The 19068-nt window shown below is 32.4% G+C and overlaps 2 long non-coding RNA genes across 5 annotated transcripts in view; one reads left to right on the top strand and one right to left on the bottom strand.

Moving 5' to 3' along the window:
• Window positions 1-2639: 2639 nt before the first annotated feature.
• Window positions 2640-19068, bottom strand: part of LOC143229843 (uncharacterized) — a 48980-nt gene continuing 32551 nt past the window's right edge. The window contains exons 5-8 of one of the 4 annotated variants that reach the window (XR_013016092.1): window positions 8101-8253; window positions 6316-6543; window positions 4578-4725; window positions 2640-2778 (exon numbers count right to left, since the gene is read on the bottom strand). This is a non-coding gene — a long non-coding RNA (uncharacterized LOC143229843). The remainder of the gene's footprint in view (window positions 2779-4577; window positions 4726-6315; window positions 6544-8100; window positions 8254-19068) is intronic. The other 3 variants (XR_013016095.1, XR_013016093.1, XR_013016094.1) reach the window with 3 other exon arrangements.
• On the top strand, window positions 8246-9313 carry LOC143229844 (uncharacterized). The gene is made up of 2 exons (XR_013016096.1): window positions 8246-8733; window positions 8870-9313. It is a non-coding gene; the product is annotated as an uncharacterized LOC143229844 (long non-coding RNA).

The raw sequence follows: 19068 nt of genomic DNA, 5'->3' as shown, positions 1-19068 counted from the left end.
GTGTTTAAACACTAACGTTCTTGAATTTCAATCTGTTTCGACAGTGTAGTCTTAATTTGCAGTCTATTTCAACAGAGTTGATCTTCAGTTTCACTATATTTTAACACTACTGGTTTTCAATTTCAATGACTGTTTCAATAGTGTTGGTCTTGATTTTCACTGAATGTTTCAAAAGTGTACGTCTTCAATTTTACTGACTTTATAAACACTATTTGTCTTCAGTCTCACTGATGGTTTGCACAGTGTTGGTGTTCAATCTCACTGTGTTCCACCAGTGTTGGTCTTCATTTCAATGACTTTCAATACTGTACCTCTTCAATTTCACTATCAGTTTAAGCAGTGTTACTTTTCAGTTTCAATGCCTGTTTCAACAGTGTTGACTGTGTCTTTCAACAGTGTTTGTGGTCACTTTTATCCTATTATAACACAACTGGTCTTCACTTTCAATGACTGTTTCAAGTGTGTAGGTAATCAATTTTACGGTCTGTTTCAACAGTGTTGGTCTTCACTTTCACTGAATATTTCAACATTGTATATCTTCAAGTTTACTGTCGGTATTAACACCACTGGTCGTCAGTTTCACTCACTGTTTGAACAGTGTTGTTCTTCGATTTCATTTTGTTTCAATAGTGTAGGTTTTAAATGTCACTGTCTGTTTCAGTGGTATTGATCTTCAGTTTCATTGATTGTTTCCTCAGTTTTGACTTTCATTTTATCTGTTTTCACACTATTAGTCTTCAATTTCACTGACTGTTTTACCTTGTTGGTCTTTACTTTCACTGAGTGTTTCAATGCTATTGGACTTCAATTTCACTGACTCTTTCAACACTGTTGGTCTCAATTTCAGTGTTTTAACACAACTGGACTGCAGTTTCACTGGCAACTTTCACACTGTTGGTGTTATATTTCACTGTCTGTTTAATACTACTGATCTTCAGTTTTATTTCTTTTGGTCCTCAATTTCCATTCTGTTTGAACATTGTTGGTCTTCAACTCACTGTTTTAACACTACTAAACTGCAGTTTCATTGTCTCTTTCAATACTGTTGGCATTCAATTTCACTGTCTATTTTAGTAGTACTGGTCTTCAATTTTATTTATGTGTGTACACTGTTGGTCTTCAGTTTCATTGACTCTTTAACACATTTCATCTTCAGTTTCACTGACTGTCTACACACTGTTGGTCTTGAATTTCACTGTCTGCTCCAACACCATTGGTCTTCAATTTCAATGTCTCTTTTAACACTCAGGGTTCACTTCCACTGACTGTTTTCACACTGTTGTTCTTCTGTTTCACTGTCTGTTTCAGCAGTGTTGGTCTTCACTTTCACTAAATGTTTTCATACTGTCGGTCTTCACTTTCACTGAGTATTTCAGCAATGTTGATCTTCACTTTTTACTGACTGTTTCTTCACTGCTGTTCTTCAATTTCACTGTGTTCCAAAACTATTGGTTATGTTTGTCTGTCTGTGTCAACACTATTGGTCTTTAGTTTCAATTTCTCTTTCAACACTATTGGTATTCACTTCACTGACTGTTTCAACACTCTTGGTCTTCAGTTTCAGTGACTGTTTTCACACTGTTGATCTTCACTTTCAGTGACTGATTTCACATTGTTGGTCTTCACTTTTGCTGACTCTTTCAACATTCTTGATCTTCAATTTCAGTTAAAGTTTTATCACTTGATAAGTATGCTGCTGAGACTTCTCGTTGCTGAAAACTCATGTTTGATGTGTTCTGTTGAGACTTCTTGTTACTGATTAGTCATGTTTCAAGAGTTCTGGTGAAAATTCTGGTTATTGATAACTCATGTTTGTAGTGTTCTGGTAGTACTTCCGATTACTAATATATCATCCCTGTAGTTCTCTGGTGGGACTTCTCGTTACTAAAACTCATGTTTGTAGTGTTGTGGCGACACTTTTGGTTACTGAAAAATTATGTTCATCGTGTTCTGCTGATAACTCATGTTATAGTGTTACTCTGGTGAGATTTCTGCTTACTGATAACCCATGATTGAAGTTCTCTAGTGGGACTTCTGGTAACTGAACACTAATGTTTGTAGTGTTCTGGTGAGACTTTTGGTCAGTGAAAACTCATGTTTGTAGTGTTTTGGTTGCTTATAACTCGTGTTTAGAGTTCTCTAGTGGGACTTCTGGTTACTGAAAACTCATATTTGTAGTGTTCTGGTGAGACAAAAGGTAAGGCAGTATACAGTGAAAGGTCAGAAATAGACAGGATAACTGTGTGCTGAGCAGCTGAACTGAACTCAATTGGTCAGCTTTCCAAATATGCCACAAATATTCCAAAGTCTCTAAATCCAGATAATGCAAGTAATAATAACTAAGTTAGAATAAAAATACAAGTAAAGTGTGTTAAAAAGATTTTGGATTTCTATGTTTGATGTTCCATGTTTGTATAGAAAGTGTTCTGCTAAGAGCCACTCAACAATACCATACCGTTACATCATGTTGATATGTGAATTACTGTGTTATTAATTCATAACAAGTTAGTGTAGAATATCCTGTTTGTTACCAACAATATTCATACCCGTTATACCATTCTTTAAATAGTTGATGTTGAACTTTGACTTCATCCGCTTTTTCAAATTCAGCAGGAGGAAAGGCCACCATAAACAGGAGATAAACTGATGGAGAGACACCACTGTTCACGATATATATAAAGCAAGTAATACATAATGTTCTCTGTCTAATCACATTCAAATATTGTCTGAAGCTACTTTCAAAGCCAGCCTTCATTGGTTGTTGTGCAGATCCATTCTCTAATATCATACAAGAGTAAAATAAAATGATTGTTGTTGGTAAACCACTAAGAAAATTGTACAAAAAACGAGACATGAGTAATTAGTATGTAAAGAAATGAAAATTAGTTAACAAATACAATAATAGGATTCGGGATTAGTAAAAAAAAAAATAGGTAGATTGTCTACTGGAGAAACTCGTCAGAGTTTAGAAGGTAACAAACATGAAAGTCTAGATTGATTTCAATTCTTCTTTGTGACATGCACTGAATGAATGTTACAAAACTGAAGAGTCTAAAACATTTCTGAGTGAAACTGTTACTATACATTTAGTATTATGTTTTACTTAAAGTTTAAAATTTGATATGTAGATTGTGCACCCAACATCTGAAAGGTGCTCCCAAATCGAGGTTGGGTTAAGAAAGAGGCTGTTAGAAAGAGAGATTAAAAAACAAAAAGCACAAAGCAATATGTGATAGTTAATTGCTTTTTTATAACTCATAAATTATGTTATAGTTCCAGATTAGTTTAACACCATATCATATGCAAGGGATTTTTCTTGACTTATAAGTGTGTTAAGGTGTCCGACTCGTAATTCCGAGGATTGCGGGTTCGAATCCCGGTCGCACCAAACATGCTCGCCCCTTCAGCGATGGTAGTGTTATAATGTGATGGTCAATCCCATTATTCGTTGATAAAAGAGTAGCCCAAGAGTTGGCGGTGGGTGGTGATGAATAGTTGCTTTCCCTCTTGTCTTACACTGCTAAATTAGGGACGACTAGATTTGATAGACCTCGAGTAGCTTTGTGCGAAATTCAAAACAAAATCATGGCTTGTCCATATTTCATGAGTGAAGACGGTAAAGTCTGTTATATTCAAAAACCGAAAGCCATCTAGTTGTACGAGTTAATAAATTATTGGAATGTTCATGAAATGATTTTCGTTTATAAAGCAAAATCGTGAAGAAACAGGCCACAAACTTTAAAATATAAATATTCTTTGTAGGCATAACACTGATCTGGAATTAGTACATAAAGAAACCATACACATCAAACAACTTTAACCAACACCAAATATCATGCAGTCGTCATTAAAATAGACATTTTGAAATATGTTCAGCATTTTTTTATTGTCAATAATTTACTTTCTATGTATTTTAGTTAGTTAGAAATTATGTATTTTTATTTTGCTTTGAATACTGAAGATGGAATCTGTAAAATATTGAAAACTTTATATCTGTCCCCTTCTGTTATATCAAAGTATTTCTTCATCTTCATATATAGTTATACTAGTAATCGTCAAACATCATTTTCCTTCAATACACTGATTGCTGATGTTTTGTTATGACCATGTGTAAATGAATTGTTGCCTGTATGCTGTGACTCTGAAAAATGGGGCATTAAAGTTAAAAAAGTCAACCTTGAAATTTGCTTTCTTTCAGAATGCAAATTTCGATAGATCATTCCAAAGTTTCTCCATTTTAGTGAAGAAAACCAAATTTTGAAAAATTCGTCAGCTTATCAGATTTGTCTAAAAAAACTATTGGTTTGTTTGAATTTGGCTAAATGCCACACGAGGGCTATCTGCTATAGCCGTCGGTTATTTAGCATTGGAAGAAGATGAAAAGTACCTAGTGATCACCACTCACCAACCACTGTTTTACAAGGAAATAATTGGATTGACCGCAACAGTATACCGCCCTGTCACGCATCATAAAGGGAGAGCATGTTTGGTAAAGCAAACGTTGGATCAAGAATTTCGAACGAAACATCAACAGAACAGACAACTTACTGAAACAGTTCAATGTGTACTCTACTTACCATAAGATCGTTGTTAACACCGATGTACTAAACAAGTGGAACCAATGAAACGAAGACAAATTGTTCGACGTGAACATGTCCAAAATTTGCGACTGAATTGACTAACAGCATTTAATCCTAGTTTCATCCTAGTGACCAGATTGTCAACCTATATAATTATAACATAAATAGTGTAAATTAGTCCTACCTAAAATTGTTATTTTAACTAAAATGACTACTTAATCAAAATATTGCATATTCTTGTAAACTCCACCACATTATCAATGCTCCTTAACTGAGTGTCATCCAACGTGAGAAAATGTTCCAAACACAGCTGAGAGAATTTAGAAAATGAATTGTCGTAAACATTTTAGTAATGATGATACGACACAAGGTGAACCATCACAGTATATTAAGTTGTTGTTGTGGGTTATATAATTATAATTAACAAACTTTAATAAAATAACGAACAAAAAGCAAAGTTAATTAATAATACAACAACATAATATAGGCTATGTATTAACAACTGTAGCATGATATAATGATGAAGATATATATTTTTTTGTAAATCCAATATATAGAATTACGTCATATTTTCTAATCTTACTATAATATGGCGTTTATATCTATATCTATCTACTGAAACAATAAATACATTATGGCATATTTATCAAATGGCACCACAAACAAAAATCTATTTAAAAATTCCCACTTTTGGTATTTTAGATTCAGACAATTATAAAAATTAATACGATACGTATAACATTCCTTTGTTTATCATATATAAAATGTTAATTACTTAACATTGTCTTGTTAAAATATTCACTAATATTGTAGTTCCATTTTATTGTTGTCTTTCACAGTTTGTATTGATTGGAGGTGTAACAATACTGGTGAATCAGTTTTGTAAAAAAATGACATAAGCGAAATAGAATGAAAATGACAGAAATATAAAACTGAAAAGTGAGGGATAACAGTGTGAAAAGTTAGAAGATGTTAAAAGAAGAGTTATAAAAACGAAAATTCCTCCTTTAAACATAGTTAAGAAGTTGTACATAGTGTAAATAAAGGGTTGTTCTTTACGCTCACGTGTATAACAGTTTGTTAATGTAGATCTCAGAGCAACAAGTTTGAGATGAGAAAAGTCGTACTGGTCATCTGAAGATTTACATGAAATATAAAAATAGAAAGAACCACAAAATGTTTTATAATTAGGTTAAAGTACACAAATAGATGCTGTTGAGAAACAAACATTTAAAGTTAAAAGGATAATAATTTACTAGCAGTGATAAAAACAAACTGTAAGATAGTGTGACACTCTAGAGTAAGTGTGTTAAATGGGTTTTGGTTTTCTGTTTGATGTTCCACATTTGTATAAGAACCACTCAACAGTAACATACTGTTACTGTCACATGTTGATATGTGAATGATGTTTGTTTTTGAATTTCACGCAAAGCTACTCGAGGGCTATCTGCTCTAGCCGTCCCTAATTTATCAGTGTAAGACTAAAAGGAAGGCAGCTAGTCATCACCACCCACCGCCAACTCTTGGGCTACTCTTTTACCAACAAATAGATCATCACATTATAATGACCCCATGGCTAAAAGGGCGAGCATGTTTGGTGCGACGGGGATGTGAATCCGCGACCCTCATATTACGAGTCGCACACCTTAACACGCTTGGCCATGTGAATAATAGAGTTATTAATTCATAACAAGTTAGTGTCGAATATCCTGTTTGTTGTCAACATTATTCATACCTGTTCTACTGTTATCTAAATAGTTAATGTTCAACTTTGCCTTCATCAGTAGCTTTTCACACTCAACACGAAAAGTGGCCGTCATAAACAGGAGACAGATGAACGGATGGGCAGACAACAAGGTTCACAGTATACATAAAAAAAAGTACATAATGTTCTCTGTCCAATCACATTCAGATGTTGACTACAGCTACTTTGAAAGTTGGTCTTCATTGGTGGTTGTTCAGTCTATCAAGCAATAAAGATTTGTTAACAAACACATCTATATGCTTTGGGATTAGGGGTTAAAAATCAATAATAAATTGACCACTGTTAACAAACACATCCACATGCTTTGGGATTAAACGTTAAAAATGAATAAGTAAATTGTCTACTGTAGAATCTGGTCAAAGTTCACATGAAAACAAACATGAAAGTCTGAATGAATTTCATACTTCTTTGTGACTTACACTGAATAAATGTTACAAAATTATAAATTCTGAGTAAAACTGTTTGTATAGATTTATAATTATTTTTACTTAAAGTCTAAAATTTGATAGGTGAGTGTGCACTCAACATCTGATAGATGCTTATAAGTCATGGTAGGATAAAAAAAAACTGAAGTAAAATGATAGGTTAAAAAACGAAGAGCACAGAGCAATATGGTGACAGGTAGTTGCTTTTTTCTTATAACTCACAAATTATGTTTTAGTTCCAGTTGATGTTTAACCCTATATCATGTACATGGTAATTCTTCTGACTAAAAAGACATCTGTATCTATCTTTGTTCATGGCTTCTCCATATTTTCATGTGTGAATACTATAATTGCTGTTGCATTGATACAACCCAACGCCATCTAGTAGTAAAAGTTAATAGAATATGGTTTGTTCATGAAAATACACATAGAGTTGAGTAACACATGGTTTTCGATTATACACCAACATAGTGAAGAAACAGGACACGAACTATAAAATATCAATGTTCTTTGCAGGGATAACACTGATCTGGAATTAGTACTTAAAGAAACCATCCACATCAAACAACTTTAACCAACACCGAATATCATGTTACCTTCATTAAAATTGTACCACTTAAAATATGTACATGTTTTATTGTTAGTAATTTACTTTCTATGTATTTTTGTATTGATTAAATTATCGTTGTTTCAGCAATGTATTTTAGTTTTTCAGTTAGAAATGATGTATTTTTTTTTTTTATTTTGCTTTAAAGTAATGAAGATGGAATCTGTAGAATTCCGTAAACTTTATCTCTGTTCCTGTTGTTACATGAAATTGTTTCTTCATCTCCAATATAGTTATCCTATTAATCGTCATACATCGTTTTCCTTCGAGCACACCGATTGCTAATGCCCTGACTTGACCATAAGTAAAAGAACTGTTGCCTGTAGGTCGTGCCTCTGCAAAATGGGACTTAAAAAGTAAACCTTAACATTTGCTTTCTTTCAGAATGCAAGCTTCTAGGTTATTCCAAAGTTTCTCCAATTTAAAGAACTAAACCGAAATTTTCGTTAGCTTATCAAATTTCTCTAAAGAGACTATTGGTTTGTTTTAAATTTGGCTCTAAGCTACACGAGGGTTATCTACGCTTGACGTCCGTTATTTAGCAGTGAAAGAATACAGGCATTAAAGATCACGACACACCAACCACTCATCTACAAAAAAACAAAAAAAAACGAATAGTGGGCGAACATGTTTGGTGGAGCAAAGCGTTGGATTAAGCATTTCGAACGAAACATCGACAGAACAGACAACTTACTGAAACAGTTCAATGTGTACTCTACTTACCTTAAGATCGTTGTTAACAGCGTTGATTATATCGATGTACTAAACAAGAGGAACCAATGGACCGAAGACAAATTCCTCGACGTGAACATGTTCAAAATTTGAGGCTGAATTGATTGACTAATAGCGTTCATTCCTAGCGACCTGATTGTTAACCTAAGTTCATTGTAACATAAATAATCAGTATAAATTAGTCCTAGTTAAAGGTCTTCATTTCTCTTTTCCACCACTTAAATCCAATGTATATAGTTTTAAGAAATAAAGTTTAAAAGAAAAACTTTTTTCAATAAAAAGTACCATATTTAATAGATAAAAAAATTAGTTTGTATCAGCACAATCCGAACACTTTTCCCCTGCAGTACTTGATGTAAAAAGAATCTTTCTTTTTTCTCAGAAAACCTTCACTTTTTCTAAGTTTTCAGAATAACGCTATCTAAATTACTAACACTAATTACTAAGCCTCTCGCAGGGTTTAGAGTAACGTAAATGATATATACTAATTGTCTAACTTTTGTTTCTGATTTCAATAATTTAATTCAGATTTATCGAATGACCTTATATGAATTTACAATTAAAATATTTATACAAAACTTTATACCTAAATTTATACTGGTCGAAGTACCCGTAGAATGTAAGGTGAGAAACTTTCTACTATAACATTTTGTTTTTTTCTTCCCACAGTTCCGTTTATACTTCAATAACTTAACTCCTTAGTTATTATACACAAATATTCAATAATATTATAATTCTATTTTAATCTTGCTTTTCACAGTTTTTATTGGTTGGAGGTGTAACAATACTGGTGAATCAATTGTCGTAATGAAATGACGAAAGCGAGAGAAGGAAAATGGCAGAAATATAAAACTTATAAGTGAGGGTTAACAGTGGGAAAAGTCAGATGTTAAAAGTAATGTAATAAAAATGAAAATTTATCTTTTAAACTTTGTTAAGGAATTGTACATAGCGTGTAAATAAAGGGTCGTTCTTCGCGATCACTTGTATAATGGTTTGTTGGTGTAGATCTCAGAGTAACAAGTTTCAGATGTGACAAGTCATATTTCTCGTCTGTTGATATATATATATTATATATTTGTATTATACGAAATATTAAAATAGAGTGAACCACATTAATATTTTATGATTAGATTGTTTTTTAACAGTATCTATTTGTGTATTTTCAAGTTTACTATCCCTAATAAAAAACAAATTGTAAGATTATATGGTACTCTAGAGCAGGAGTGGGCAACTTATTTTTCATAGTGGCCACAACTGTGGCTAATGAAAACAACGTTTGCAACACTATTAAAAAAAAAAAGATATCAGTTTAATCAAAATAATTGCATTTCAACTAACCTTCATTGTGAAAATTGATGGGGTTTCATCATCAAGTTTCATGAAATTTGGCTTAATATCTATGCTCAGTGAGTATCTTAGCTCTGCCTCTAAATTTATGTCAGTAAGCCAAGATCTGTATCCAGACTTGACAAAATCTAGCATAGAAAATGTTGATTCACATACCCATATCGATCCAAACGTGGAAAATAATTTTGAAATTGCTATCTTTAAATTTGGAAGACTCTCATTTATCAGAATAGTAAGGCACATCTCTCTGATAGAACATTTTTGTTTACCTTTTATGTGTTCTACATTTTGCAGAGTAAGTATCTCGTCTTTAAATCCACACTTATTCAAAGACAATAAAGATGAAATTTCGTAAGTCAAATTGAAATTGATTATGCAAAAATTCAAATATCAATTTCAAATTTTTATGTGCAGAGAAACGTGATTCAAAATTTTAAGATAGAATTTTGATCCAGTTTAGCATCAGAGAAATCATAGCCCTTACTATCTTCTAGAAAACTATTCAAATTTGCAAAATGTGTCAAATCATTCTTTTATAATTGTTCTGCAAGGAGGTTCAGCTTTAATAAAATTCTTGAATAGACTGTGATTGCTCACTTATTATTTTACCTCTTTCCTGAAGATTTGTATTCAAATTATTCAAGTTAACCATCATGTTGCACAGAAAGTGCAAATCACACTGCCATGACAAAGTTTCAATTTCAGGGAAATTTTCAATCTTACCCTTTTTGACAAGATGCTATTTTGTTTGAGGAAATGAGGAAGTAAATCATTCAAAAACTTTTCCTCTACTTAACCATCTCAAATCTGCAAAATCAGTAAGATGATCAAAATTACAGTCACTGCTTTTCTTCAGACTCAACAAACTGTCGATGGATGAGAGAGCTTCCACTTCTAATACAATTCATGATTTTTACAACAATGTCCATCAAAATTTTCAATCACTTTTATAGATCTGAGCACATAAATTTTTGTTGCAAAATGCAATGGAAAGAATGGCAGCATGGACTTCACATTATTTTCAATTAAATGCTGCTTCAGAAGATAAATAAATCCTAATTTTGCCCCAATCATTGCAGGAGCACTGCCTGTTGTGACAGAAACCAGTTTTTTAAATCCAGATTGAATTTTTTTCACATTTCAAGAAATTTTTCAGATATGTTTTTCCACATGTTCGATCATGTAATCCACAAAGGCCAAGTATTTCTTCCCTCACTTGAAGATCTGAAGTTACATATCAAACCCAAATATCAACTGTGCTGTGTCGCTAACATCTATTGACTCATCTAGTACTAAAGAAAAATAGGGAAAATGTGAAGACTATGAAATTAGCCTAAATACTAGCTGGTCAAAATTTTAAGACCATACTGAAACAAAGCCTTAATCAGTAAATAGGTAATGCAATTTAGTCATTTGTGTTCAAATATTAGTGTTGTCAACACATCCCACTGACATCTCCTGTGTTACATTGGGTAAAAACATGGCAAAGGCTAAAAACTTGACTGAGTCTGAATGTGGCAGAATTGTCGAGCTGCAAAAGCAAGATCTCTCTCAATGTACCATCGCTAGTGAGATTGGGCATAGTGAAACTGCTTTGGCAAATTTCTTAAAAGACCCTGAGGGATACGGAATGAGAATTTCAAGTGGTAGGCCCACGAAAATTTTGCTGGTGTTGAGCAGGAGGATTCGACAGGTTGTCCAGCAAGACACCAGCTGATCATCTAACCAGATTAAGGCCCTTATGGACACAGAATGCAGCTCAAAAACAATAAGATGGCATCTACGAAAGAAAGGCTTTATAAACCGTAAACGTCTTGAAAGGCCACGCTTTCTTCCACACCATAAAACAGCTTGGTTAAACTTTGCTGAAAAGAACCAAAAATGGGATGTAGAAAAGTGGACGAAGGTTTTGTTCTCTGATGAGAAAAAATATAACATGGATGGTCCAGATGGCTTCCAACATTACTGGCACGATAAGGATATCTCACCAGAGACATTTTCTACATGACACAGTGGAGGAGGTTTCATCATCATCTGGGGTGCTTTCTCCTTCCATGGAACAATGGAGCATCAGGTTATACAGGGGCATCAAACAGCAGCTGGCCACATTGGCATGTTAGAGAGAGCATTCTTATTGGCTGAAGGCCCTTACTTGTGTGGAAATGACTGGATCTTTCAGCAGGACAATGCTGCAGCCTGCAGGCCAAAGGACTTTTTCATGGCTAATAACGTGATTCTTTTGGACCATCCAGCGTGTTTGCCCTAGCTGAACCCCATTTAAAATGTTTGGGGGTGGTTGATAAGGAAAGTCCATAGAAATGGATGTCAATTCCAAAAAATGTATGATCTTTGTAAAGCCATCTACACCACTTGGAATAAAATTCCAGCCAGCCTTCTGCAAATGTTTATATCGACCATGCCAAAGGGAATGTTTGAAGTTATTCTCAATGACGTCCATGCAACTCACTGCTAAGACCTTTTGTTGGGCATTTCCTACCCTGTTTAGGACTTCTTTTTGGTATGTCTTACATGTTTGACCAGCTAGTATTTTGGTTAATTGCATGGTATTCATATTTTCCCTATTAAATGTTAAAAAAGGTTTTTAGTTATCCCTTTTCTTATTTTCACCTTTCGAAGCTCTACTCAAATAAGTGGTTGAGTCTAACAATGCAAAATGCATATTTTTTCTTTATGTTCATTAACCTTAAGGTTTTGGCCAGCAGTGTACATGTAATTCAAAAACATTCACTACAGAGGTTTACATATGCTGCCATGATTCTACTATTCATTGTCAGTTTTATTTCCATGTTCTAATTGCTTGAAAAAGTATTTGTATGCAAAATGAAAATGAGCCAAAATACAACACACATCACAATGTTAAGTCACAATGAAAGCTTCCTAATTACTTAAACCAACAAGTTCTATTGTACATACTAAACACAAATTATCAGCTCACACCAATCCCTAATCTTGAAGTATGTCTTGTATTACAAGTAATAATGACACAAACAATCAAACAAGCCTGAATAAAATATTGTGTAATTAATAAAATTTTCTAATCTAGCCTCAAGTCACAGAAATTGAAATGAGTATCATGATACTTAGGTCACTCAGTAGACATGTGGTATCTGAAGATGTAATTTCAACACCTTAGTGTTTGAAATTTCCTTTTTTAACTACTGGTTTAGTGTATAATATTTAAATCAACATAAGTCATTGATAAGTCAATGTGACAAACCTCATAACCTAGTTTAACTTATTATAATTGCCAATTTCCAACTAAGTTAAATGTCCAAAGTATAATAATACAATTACAACAATTTTAATACACAAATCCATGAGTCACATGCAACCACAACTGATATAAAATATAAAATTGGCCTTTAATAAGTGAAACTATTTTCCTATGTTGTAGAGGACTATTATTTTGTAGAATAAGATTACATTTCAGTTGCAATACATTACACATGTGTGTATTATTATTATTTACAAATGTATCTTAAAATTTCTAGTTCTCTTAAAACACTGAACAGTAAAGAAATATAGAGAACAATGATTTCTCCTACTTTCAAAATGTGTGCTCACTTGCAACAATTTCCTAAGCCTTACCAAATCTTACAAGTGGAGTATGTAAACAATTTTATATACACATTTTGAAGTAAAGAATATTATAAGTTACTATATCAGTACCACTGTAAATAACTGTTCTTATTAATTGAACTGTATTTGTACCTTTAAAACTATTTTTTCAAACACTATTCATCTTACCTTTCACTGAATGTCTACAACAACATAAATGGGCTTACTTATGAAGACACTTTTCAAAAACAAAAAAAATCATGTAGGAGAAAATCTGAGCTTTCAATTGGTTATAAACACATCATAGAGTGAAGTAAGTAAATGTAAACAAGCATTTTCAAAGACAGAAGAGATGAACAGAACCATCTTGTTTGATTTTCCTGTACAGTTAATGTACTTCTTATAGATACTTACCTACTCTAACATAAAGACTTTTCTCAATTATTATTACCCTCCACATGCTCAAATGTTTCATTCACCACTAGTCTTAATACTCCCATCTACCCCTACATGTTTAATGTGAATCAGCTGTGCTGTAGTATGTAAACAATCATATAAATACCCTCTTCCAACAGGAGTGTGACATACCCTTCTCAGGCAACTTCCTCTCCCTGGAGATTTGGTACCAATAACAAAAAGCACCAAGTGGGAATGAAGGGTGGGAAGTGTAAAGAGAGGTAACTATTTATTGGAAACATATTTACTCCACAAGAAAATTATAATTTCTAACATGATACCTTACCTCCCCTAACATAAAGCTGGAATCACATGCTGATCTGGTGTAACATTGCCAAGATTAGTTCTTTTCAGAATGCATCTAAAGAGAGCCTATACACTATATCTCTGTTCCAGGAGAATGATATGAAACTTGGACTTGACCTTGGACAACTGACCAGATAATTTTCATGCATCCAGGTCAACCCCTCCAACCTGACCTGTAAAAAGTTGTAAATCTAGTCTAGTAGGTAGAAGAGGTACTCCAACTGTGGTGTTGTCTGTTTAGCCATTAAGTTCTGTTTGAAGAAGGAAGAAAAGGGAAATAGGAGAATCCAAGGGCTCTCTAGCAAGTTGCTATTAATTATATTTAATTCATAAAGAATTATCATGTGGGCCAGATCTTGGGGGATAAGAGTTTCCAAAACAAGTCCCCAAATGTAACAGAACCTTTCAAGCAGGATTGTGCTTTTTAAACTGATGGTCTCATGGACTGGAGACGAACTGGAAACAGTTGAAGTAGGAGTTTAAAAAACCTCAGTATCAACCAAACATTGAGTTGGAGTCAAATGAAACATATCTACTGTCAACAAACAGTTGAGTGTGCCAGGAGGCTACTGTCCATGATGGAGCTAGAGAATGTGATTTGTCCTTGTATTAATGTAACTATACTTCCTTGGAGTGGAGAATCTATCAAAAGCTCTGACCACCCAACAGAAAAACGGAGGTGGCCCAGCAAATGAAAAACAAAATATCTTGTAATTGATTCAGATTGAAGAACAAAAGTGTGTAAATCTATAGTGAATTCATACATGTCAAGAGGATGTATCTACCCAACAAATCCAAACAACATAGGAGCTAAAGAAAACAAATGGGCTACCACAAAAAACAAAAGAGAATGACCACCTTTCAAAAACCTCTCAGAGGAATGATAGATAGCATCAGACAAATTGAAAATGTGAAGTAACATTTGCAGGTGATTAAAGATAAACAAAGATGGATATACTCTACATATGAAATATCTATGTCTGAAACCAAACTTGGATTAAAGAATCTACAGAATTTGAATCTGAATGACAGACCAAAGTATGGGCATTTAAGATTACATGAATGGGAGAGGACATACAGTATTCAGAAAAAGGATGTGTGTCATATAAAAATGAAAGTACAAAACATAAAAAGCCTGTCATGTCTTCATCCTCTAATCTAACATCCTGGATTAAGGAAGAAAGACTGATAGTCAGCAGAACCCCTACACTGCAGGAATGACTTTATTTCACTGAGTACCAAATGTTCTGTCAATAAAGGTCACCTGTGGGTACAAATACTAGTACCAGTTGAAGAAGTCATAACAATAAAGTGTAAGTTCATAACTGAATATGAAATGAGTACATAATTCAAAATGAAAAATCTTGGTAATCAAAGAATTTCATGAAGTAAATTCAATTCTCACATTAGTGCTTTTAGACTTTGAAAGTTGCAAGTTAAATACCAAACACTTAAGTTCAAAACTATGAACAAAGTTAAGCAAAATTTGAAAATTCAAAGCATGGCAAGTAATAAGTCTAAACACTTGAGTGACAAATTAATGAGAAGTTAAACTATAAATCAGGAAGTGCTACCTGCATAAGTGGGTGTCACATTCCTATCAGTAGAAGGTTGTTGCATGATTATTTACATGATACAGCATAGCTCAACCATGTTAGACACATGAACAAAGGTGAAAGTATGGAAGATAGTGGAAAGTAAAATCCTTGAGCATATACAGATCAGTAATAATAAAGAAAAGTTTTACGTGAGCAGAAGTATCGTAATGAAAGTTTTCATCACCTTCACACTTCTCTATTTCTTAATATTATAAAAATATTGTATTTAATGGTAAAGATAAACATGTTGTATGTGTGAAGAATAAGTATTTACCATTGTAACTAATTATTTATAAACAAATAGAACATTAATTAAACATTGACAGTGTAAATTTTCAAGGCTTGGTTTTTTTTTAGGCACTAACAATTTGTCCAGACTTTGATATTTTGTTTTTCATTAGTTAATATTGTTTGTGAAACTTGTGGCTTTTATAACATTGTTACAGAATCAATTTTTCATAGTTTTGAAGTTAGATTACTTATTAGATGATTTTTTATTTTGTTGATTATCAAGATGAGCAAAAATGCAAGTGCTACATCAGTATAAGTGAAGGCATTAATAAATGAAAACATGTAGTGTAGAGTTTATCATTGTTTTGTAAGTATAAATTTTAAATGTGTATCATAAACTGTTATTTTCTATATAAATCACTTTAATATTAACAGAAATAAGGACAAAGCATTTCAAACCACTTATCACAACTCAAATGAGCTACTGGTAGTCTTTTGTTATTGAAGTTAATAGTAGTGTAGTTATAGGTAAATTAAACCATGAAAATAATATAAATTTATCACCAGTGCTAGTAAAGATCTAGTTGTAACCTTACAACATCTTGAATCTGTCTCTGTCCTGAGTAACAATTTCTCAGACTTTGGATCTATAACTTTTAACAAAATTTGAAATATTCATGTGTTTACAAATGTTTAATGTAATCACTCCAGTAACATGTTTCAAAGGTAAATAATAAATGTAAAACATTACAAGATAATATTATATTCTCACAACAGATACAAATACCTGCAATATGCAATTAAACAAGACAATTGTCAGCTTGTGTTCGTTAACTAACACACTAGTATCTTATTGGGTCTCCTTCTTTAATATTGAAATCAATGTATTTTAAATATTCAGGATGATGTGATCATTACCATGATAGCTATAAATGAGTAAAAGATATCCTGTGAAAAATAAAAAAACTTAATTATACTTTATAAGAAATACAAGAAAAACTGTCACAACTACTTTATACAGATGCAGAAATCTTAAATCATGATACAACCGCTCCTTCTATTCATTTATCACCTTCAATATTTCTCTGTAAGACAATAAAAATATCAAATGTACCTCAAACCTCATAAAGTAGTTTAACTTATTATAACTGCCATTTTTCAACTAAGTTAAATATCCAAAGTATAATAATACAAAGGGTTGAGTGTGTTATGTTACAACAATTTTTAATACACAAATCAGTGAGCCACATGCAACCGCAGCTGGTTTTAAAGAGTATAAAACTGGCCTTTAATAATTGCAACTATCTTTCCGTTGTTCTAGAGGACCAGTGTTTTGTAGAATACAATTATATTTCAGTTGTAATATATTACACATGTATATATATTATTATTACTATTTACAAATAAATCTTTAAATTTCAGAACAGTATATAAAGAAATACAGAAAACAATGATCTTTTCTACTTACAAAATTTGTACTCACTTGCCACAATCTGTTAAGTCTTTTGAGTTGTGCAAATGTAATATGTAAAACAACATAATTTTTTTTAATGTCTACAACAGAAAAATGGGTTTACTCATCAAGACACTTTCCAAAAGCTGAAAAATCATGTAAGGTAAATTCTGAACTTTTGATTGGTTATAAATACTTCATACAGAGGTGGCAGAACCAACTTGTTTGATTTTCTAAATATATCTCAGACAATACATAAAATAGGAGGTTCTTATTTTATATTCTAGCTTGCTAATGTTGTAAATTTGAATTTCTATTTCTTAAAATACCACAAACATTGTGTTTGGACATCACAAAGAAATACTTTTAAACAAAATAAGTATCCGGTATATCACATGACAGAAAAAATTATTTAGAAATATGTTTTATATTAACATTTAATTTGTAAACTTCAGGAATATAATGTTTTCAGTGTTCATGACAGTATCAGCTAGAAGCATGTTTAGTTTATTTTGAAAACTGATTTTAAATACAACAAATAACAATTTTTTAAGTTTAAGAGGTGTTACAGATTTTATGATAAATGTTCATAACTGTGATATACTTAACTGATGATTCTAAATATACAGAACAGTAATTTAAATAATAATCTCAAAGCTATATAAAATGATAAAAACCTATAACCCAAGCACTTTCAAAAGGTGGACCTTCCTTCTTCAGTAGCAAACTGAGAACCAAAATTAATATTTTATATCAAAACTTCTTAAGCCTGTGTTTTTCTCACTCAAAGTTCTATAATAATGGTGTTAATAGCTGTTCAGTATTTTGCTAAAATTATTAGTCTATCCTCATTTCTCTTAAAACTACATTAATATGTAGAACTGTAAGTATCTGTTGCTTCTTTTTAATCCAAACAAAGCATTAACACAACTGATTCAACAATCAGATTACCACACTAGTTAACAAAACTGTAAAGATCTGCTGTTTCTCTTTGGTGACATCTGAACAAATAATTATGACACCTAGATTAATTAAACAAACAATATTACCAGTACAAAGAAGTATATGAATTTATTACTCCTCCTTGATGAATTATGTGTTATCATCTGAACAAAGAATTAACACAACTTAATCCAAGAATCATCCTTTTATAAAAGTTGGTTGTTTGGTTTGGTGTTTTATGGTGCAAAGCAACCAGGCTATCTGCACCAAACATCTGGTAAAAAGTTAAAATTAAAGTAAAATTATTAAAATTCATAAAAGGAAATTAAGGCAAAACAAAACAAAGTTCAATTTTTTAATTAAAAACATAAATAACACTAAATCCAATTTTACATCTAGTCTACAACAGTGAGAGAAAAATCACAGTACTACAAGTTGCACAAGAATTTCTGTAGCATAATTGTAATTATCATAACTCACCAGGATGACTAATGGGTAAGTTCAAACACCAGCGTTAGTCACCTAAGGTTGGCCTTTCCAGTCCTGGTTTCAAGTTATTTGACTTAATGGCCATTTTCCAATTTCAAATCGAACTAGGTGTACTTTGAATCTTAAAAGGGAATCACATTAAAAAAGATCTAGTGTATAAATTAAAAAAACTTAAATAGCATTAAAAAGATCAATGGCCTTTAAAAAACTAAAAATATTTCTAAAGTGTACAGTGTCACCATCACCAATAACACTGTATAATGTTACGAATAAACCTTGGGACAAAACATGTTTAAAATGGTGCTGTTGATGAGAGTCATAACAATGGCAAGACAGTAAAATGTGGCTTATTGTGACCTGAGTGTTACACAGACAACACATTGGTGCATCAGTCCCAGATAAAAGAAAACAATGAGTTAAAAAACTGTGACCAATGAGTAGTCTAGTAAGAATAACTTCAAAAATAAGCCCATTGGTGGCAAAAGTGCATGCAAACGGTTTTAGAAAGAGAGAAGCTGAATGTACCTCATGTTCGACGACTGACATGAGATGTTA

The sequence above is a fragment of the Tachypleus tridentatus genome, chromosome 10, assembly GCF_004210375.1.
Source record: "Tachypleus tridentatus isolate NWPU-2018 chromosome 10, ASM421037v1, whole genome shotgun sequence".
NCBI lineage: Eukaryota > Metazoa > Arthropoda > Merostomata > Xiphosura > Limulidae > Tachypleus > Tachypleus tridentatus.
Note: the sequence above shows the minus strand (reverse complement) of the source record. Positions and strands in the feature narration are given on the sequence as shown.